The sequence below is a fragment of the Cebus imitator genome, unplaced genomic scaffold (genome assembly GCF_001604975.1).
Source record: "Cebus imitator isolate Cc_AM_T3 unplaced genomic scaffold, Cebus_imitator-1.0 Scaffold106, whole genome shotgun sequence".
NCBI lineage: Eukaryota > Metazoa > Chordata > Mammalia > Primates > Cebidae > Cebus > Cebus imitator.
The window spans coordinates 532,968-539,550 of record NW_016107421.1 but is presented as its reverse complement, the minus strand read 5'-3'; the positions used below and the strand labels follow the sequence as shown (position 1 = coordinate 539,550).

At 44.5% G+C, this 6,583-nt stretch overlaps 1 protein-coding gene and 1 pseudogene across 1 annotated transcript in view; one reads left to right on the top strand and one right to left on the bottom strand.

The window, feature by feature from the left end:
- The window catches only part of DGKD (diacylglycerol kinase delta), a 111,009-nt gene that overhangs the window by 93,513 nt on the left and 10,913 nt on the right, over positions 1-6,583 (bottom strand). The gene's annotated exons all lie outside the window — the stretch shown is intronic.
- LOC119472576 lies at positions 303-2,614 on the top strand (annotated as a pseudogene).

Below are 6,583 nucleotides of genomic sequence, written 5' to 3'. Positions count from 1 at the left end.
AAGCCTTGAAAACATAGTGCTCAGTGGCTAAGCGCAGTGACTCATGCATATAAGCCCAGCACTTTAGGAGGCCGAGGCGGTAAGATCATTTGAGGTCACAAATTGGAGACCAGCCAGCCACAACATGGTGAAACTCCCTCTCTACTAAAAACACAAAAATCAGCCGGGCACGGTGGAGTGCACCTGTAATCCCATCTACTCGGAAGGCTGAGGTGGGAGGATCACTTGAAACTGGGAGGCAGAGACTGCAGTGAGCTGGAACTGAACCACTGCACTCCACCCTGGATGAAAGAGCAAGACTCTGTCCAAAAAATAAATGAAATATGCATATTAGGCAAATCCACAGAGATGGAAAGCAGATTCGTGGCTGTCAAGGGCTGGGAGGAGGGGGAAATGAGGAGTCAACACTCACAATGGGGATGGGATTTCCATGTGGGCAATAAAAAAGTTCCCAAACTAGCTTTTGGCTCAGAGACGGCCAAGGCGCAACTTTCTCCAGTAGTCCTGAATCCAGGTTCATCCAACACCAGCCGCCTCCACTATGCCGCCGAAGTTCAACCCCAACGAGATCAAAGTCGTATACCTGAGGTGCACCGGGAGTGAAGTCAGTGCCACTTCTGCACTGGCCCCCAAGATCGGCCCCCTCGGTCTGTCTCCAAACAAGGTTGGTGATGACATTGCCAAGGCAACAGGTGACTGGAAGGGCCTGAGGATTACAGTGAAACTGACCGTTCAGAACAGACAGGCCCAGATAGAGGTGGTGCCTTCTGCCTCTGCCCTGATCATCAAAGCCCTCAAGGAACCACCAAGAGACCGAAAGAAACAGAGAAACATTAAACACAGTGGGAATATCACTTTTGATGAGATCGTCAACACTGCTCAACAGATACAGCACCGATCTTTAGCTAGAGAACTCTCTGGAACCATCAAAGAGATCCTGCCCAGTCTGTGGGCTGTAATGTTGATGGCCGCCACCCTCATGACATCATCGATGACATCAAGAGTGGCGCAGTGGAATGCCCTGCTAGTTAAGAAGCACAAAGGAAAATATTTCAATAAAGAATCATTTGACAACTGGAAAAAAAAAAGTTTCCAAACTAGATAGATAGAGGTGATGGTTACACAATGCCATTAACGTACTTAATGCTACTTAACTGTATACTTTAAAATGGTTAAAATAGCAGGTTTAAAAGAAAAAGAGTAGCCCTCTTCCATCATTCTGTAAGGACAACGCACCATTCATCGGGGGATGGGAGTCCAGCCCTTCCTGTGGGGGAGAGGGAGGCAGACACCCTTCACCCTCAGACACAGAACAGCAGAGTGGGCAGCAGGTGATCAACAAACACCCACTACTCAGGAACACACATGGACATGGAAAACGGGGCCACTGCACAGGAATTCGAGGGGAGGGGAGGGCATGTCCAGAGCAGAAGACACACAGCCTGGGCCCGTGGCCGACCACCCCACGGCCAGCCTCAGATCACACCTAGCCAAGTGCCCAGAAAACAGCAATTCAAACCCACAGCCTGGCAAACGCCAACTAAATTAGAACAGAAAGGGGGAGGGGGGAGGCTGATGGAAAAACATGCCATTAAGCACATGCACAAACCTGAAATGAATGATTGCAGAAAATGGAAGACCATGTCAGAAAAGATGTGGTTCCTGTCGTTAGTAAGATGCAGGAAGACATGGTCTTTATTTAAAAAGTTAAAATTAAAATGTTTTTAAAGGACAGTGAGCACCAAAATGAGAACAGGATGAAATTAAAAGACAACAAGCTAAGATGCTGACCACGATTAGAAGAGAAAATGAAAACAATCGCACTAAGGAAAAATTAAAATCCAAATGGAAGGAGCCAAAGGGAAAAATGTACATTAAAGAAAATGTCACTGGTGGCAAAAAGACAAAACTGAGAGGCTCCCAGAATGCTGATGGATACAATGGAGAGAGAAAAATACCGAGGTGGACAGTGGTAAGGAGACAGATGGTCTAACCCACAGATAAGAACCTCCCCCCAAAAAAATACAATAAATGGAGATTCAATATGAGAGGTAGAGACAAAAGCCTTCCTAACAGAAAGCTACCCAACTCATTTTAAGAGGGTGGGACAACCCTAAACCTAAGCCAATCCAAACAATGGAAACAAAGACCTACCAGCCTGAAATCTGGAAACTCCTAGGCACTCTTGTGCCAGGACTGAAGGGAGATGGGCTGCCGCCTTGGCCACAGGACATACACTGTCTCTTCTACCTACAACTAGAAGATAAACACAGATTGCAACATTGCAAGCAAGCCTTCAAAGACCAAAGAGCCAGATGAAGGTACGTTTCTGGGAAAATCAGAATGATTTGAGCATCAAAAAGAATGACTGTAACTGACTGTAAAACACAGAATAAAAATAGCCACAAATCCATATAATGATACTCAGGGTGGGTGTAGGGGTTTAGGGTTGCGGGGAGAGAAACATTTGCCTCTATTGGGGATGACTATTTACCAAATCCTTACCTTGAAAACTGGTAATTAGCCAGGTGCGGTGGCTCAAGCCTGTAATCCCAGCACTTTGGGAGGCCAAGGCGGGCAAATCAAGAGGTCAAAGAGATCAAGACCATTCTGGCCAACATGGTGAAACTCCATCTCTACCAAAAATACAAAAAAACTAGCTGGGCGTGGTGGCATGTGCCTGTAGTCCCAGCTACTTGGAAGGCTGAAGCAGGAGAATCGCTTGAACCTGGGAGGCAGAGGTTGCAGTGAGCTGGGATTCTGCCACTGCACTCCATCCAGCCTGGCGCCTGGTGACAGAGTGAGACTCTGTCTCAAAAAAAAAAAGAGCCGGGCGTGGTGGCTCAAGCCTGTAATCCCAGCACTGTGGGAGGCTGAGGCGGGTGGATCACGAGGTCAAGAGATCGAGACCATCCTGGTCAACATGGTGAAACCCCGTCTCTACTAAAAATACAAAAAATTAGCTGGGCATGGTGGCGTGTGCCTGTAATCCCAGCGACTCAGGAGGCTGGGGCAGGAGAATTGCCTGAACCCAGGAGGCGGAGGTTGCGGTGAGCCGAGATCGCGCCATTGCACTCCAGCCTGGGTAACAAGAGCGAAACTCCGTCTCAAAAACAAAAACAAAAAAAAAAAAACAAAAACAAAAAAAAAAGAAAGAAAAGAAAGAAAACTGGTAATTAAACAGAAAGAATCCAGCAATTGCCCTACCTTTTTAGGAGGAACTATGGTCCTTAACTCGGTTGAAGTGAGAAAATATCTTTTTTATTTTTATTTTTTTGACAGTCTCGCTCTCCACCCAAGCTGGAATGCAGTGGCACATCTTGGCTCACTGCAACCTCTACCTCCTGAGTTCATGCAATTCTCCTGCCTCAGCCTCTGGAGTAACTGGGATTACAGGCGCCCACCACCATGCCCAGCTAACTTTTTTTGTATTTTTAGTAGAGGTGAGGTTTCACCATTTTGGCCAGGCTGGTCTCAAACTCCTGACCTCAAGTGATCTAACTGCCTCAGCCTCCCAAAGTGCTAAGATTACAGGCATGAGCCACCTTGCCCGGCCCCGAGAAAAGACAAAACACCAATAGATAAATGTGGAATAAATGACAGAATGGGGAGATGGGAATCTCCATTTTACAAACTCTCATAATAAAATTCTTTCAGGCAAGTCCTGTATTGTTATAAATGTGGAAAACCATTTGGGGAAAAAGATATTTGCACGGTGCCCAGGAATCACCTATTCCTTCCTAATTGTAAAGGGGAAATCACACCTCCAATAAAAAGATCTGGTCAGACAGGGTGGCTTATGCCTGTAATCCCAGAATTTTGGGAGGCCAAGGCAGAAGGATCACTTTAGGACAGTTCAAGACCAGACTGGCTTAACGTAGGGAGATCCCATGCCTCTTTAAGAAAAGGAGAAAGGAAGAGAAAAGAGAAGGAGAAGGAGAAGAAGAAAGAAAAGACCTAACAATCTCCTGTAAACCAAGCGATGACACAGCAGAGGGGGACAGCCTGGCAGGGCATGCACTCTTCAGAGTGGAATGCAGTACAGAGCACAGAGAGTCCCATATTTAGGGATGTGCCCAAAATGTCAACCGAAATACAGAAGTGAGAGTCTTTGAAACCTCTCACTTCTACTTTATAGGAAATATAGAAGATAAAAAAATGACGTAAAAGAATGCATGAGCAATCAGAAAAATCCAGAAACAGATTTTATTAGGTTGGTGCAAAAGTAGTCGCGGCTTCTGCCATTAAAAGCCATTAATACAGCTAGGCATGGTGGTTTACACCTGTAATCCCAGCACTTTGGGAGGCTTAGGCAGGCAGACCACCTAAGGTCAGTAGTTCAAGACCTGCCTGGCCAACATAGTGAAACCCTGTCGCTACTAAAAATACAAAAATTAGTCGGACGCAGTGGCAGGTGCCTGTAATCCCAGCTGCTTGAGAGACTGAGGCAGGAGAATCATTTGAAACCAGGAAACAGAGGTGGTTCAACTGGGGAAATCTGAAAATGATCTGGATATTAAATGTTAGAAAATTACAATTCAATTTTCAGGTATAATGGTATTCTCATATAGGAAAATCTCCTCATTTTGTGGAGACGTTCACTGAGGCAATTAGGGGTAAACTGTGCTTGTTCTGGAGCTTCTTGCAGCCCCCTTCCTCTCTCTCCCCTGCCAGTCCTTTCTTCTGTGACTGGTTCTCCTCATCCTCCTCCGTCCACCTCTGAAAAGCCAATGGCCCCAGCATTCAATCGGGCCCTGACCCCGTCATACTGTCCTCATTCTCAGGCTCAGATGAACCATCCTCACTGCTGCCACATGACTGGAGACTGGGGAGGAAGGGACAAACGAGGCCCAATCTGGAATCAGTGAGACCTACATGGCTTCACGGCACACTAGCAAGCCACCTAACTGCTAAGTCTATGTCACTCACTGGCAAAACTGGGGTAGTGGAGAATAAGATGATCCAGGATAGCATGCGGTGGAGCTAGGTAAGAGTAAAATCCCCAAAGTTGTCCTCAACTACAGCTCCTTAAATGAGATGGAGTTCCATGAGCCAGCTCATCACAGACACCACAAACCTCCTTTCCCCCAACACCCACACCAAACCATCACTAAGCTCTCACAATGTCACCTCCTCAGAATCTCTCAAATCCAGCCTCTTCCCCCATCACCACTGCCACAGCCCAGGCCTGGGCTGCCAGCCTCTCTCACTGCATTGGGTCAGCCAGCACCCACTCAGGCAACCGCAGCCCAGAGAGAGCCATCTTTTCAACCATGATCTGATTAGGTCATGCTCCTTCCTAAAATCCTAAAGCAGTTGTATCCCACTACTCTGGGGGAAACAGACAGAGCTCCCTAACGCAGCCTCTAACCCTCTCCGGTGTCAGGTCACAACCAAGGGCTCCTGGTGCTTGCCAGTGCTAACCATCACAGCTTTCTTTCAGTCCCACGATTTCCCCAAGCTCCCTCTTGCCACAGGGCCTTTGCATACCTCTTTGATCAGCAACTTCCTCCTCCACATTCTTTTATAAATCCTTTAAAAAAAAAAAAAAAAAAAAAAAAAAAAAAAAAAAAAAAAAAAAAAAAAAAAAAAAAAAAAAAAAAAAAAAAATATTTAAAAAAAAAAAAAAAAAAAAAAACATCTATTTCCTTTGAGTTTAATGTGTTGCTCTTCTTCTAACTACCTTATTTTCAGCATATCTTCTTTCCTAATATATGTATCTTAAGCTACAAATTTCCCTCCAAACATGACTTCAGCTGTACCCCATTTTATATACATATATATATATTTGCTATTGTTCAACTCAAATTGTTTAAGCTTTCTATAACTCATAAGTTACTTAGATAACTAAAATTTCTAAATACATTGAGATTTTGTTTTTATTGATCCTGGCTTAATTCTATTGTTGTCAGAGAACATACTCTGTATAATTTCAACTCTTTGAAAGTTGAGACTTGTGTTATGGCCAGCATATACTGAATTTCAAATGTGCCTGTGCATTGGAAAAAAACTTAGATTCTACAATTTTTAGGTACAGTGTTCTATATATTTCCATTAGGTTAAGTTTACTACTTGTGGCAGGTGCGGTGGCTCACACCTGTAATCCCAGCACTTTGGGAGGCCGAGGCAGGTGGATCACCTGAGGTGAGGAGCTCGAGACCAGCCTAGGTAAGATAGTGAGACCCCATCTCTACTAAAAATACAAAAATCAGCCAGGCATGGTGGTGCACACCTATAGTCCCAGCTACTCAGGAGGCTGAGGCAGGAGAATCACTTGAACCTGGGAGGCACAGGTTGCAGTAAGCCAAGATCATGCCACTGCTCTCCAGTCTGGATAAAGAAAGAAAAACTCCACCTCTCGGAAAAAAAAAGTTTAATACTTGTGTTGTTCAATTCTTCTACATTTTTACAAATGTCTTTGTCTACTTGACGTCTATCACATGTGAGACAGGTATGTTAAAATATTTCAGTATGATTGTAAACTCATATCCCTTAAAATTGTGTCAAATTTTTTTATATTTTGAAGTTATTAATTACAAATTTTAAGTTATTGTATCCAAAATGAACTTTTTTTTTTTTTTTT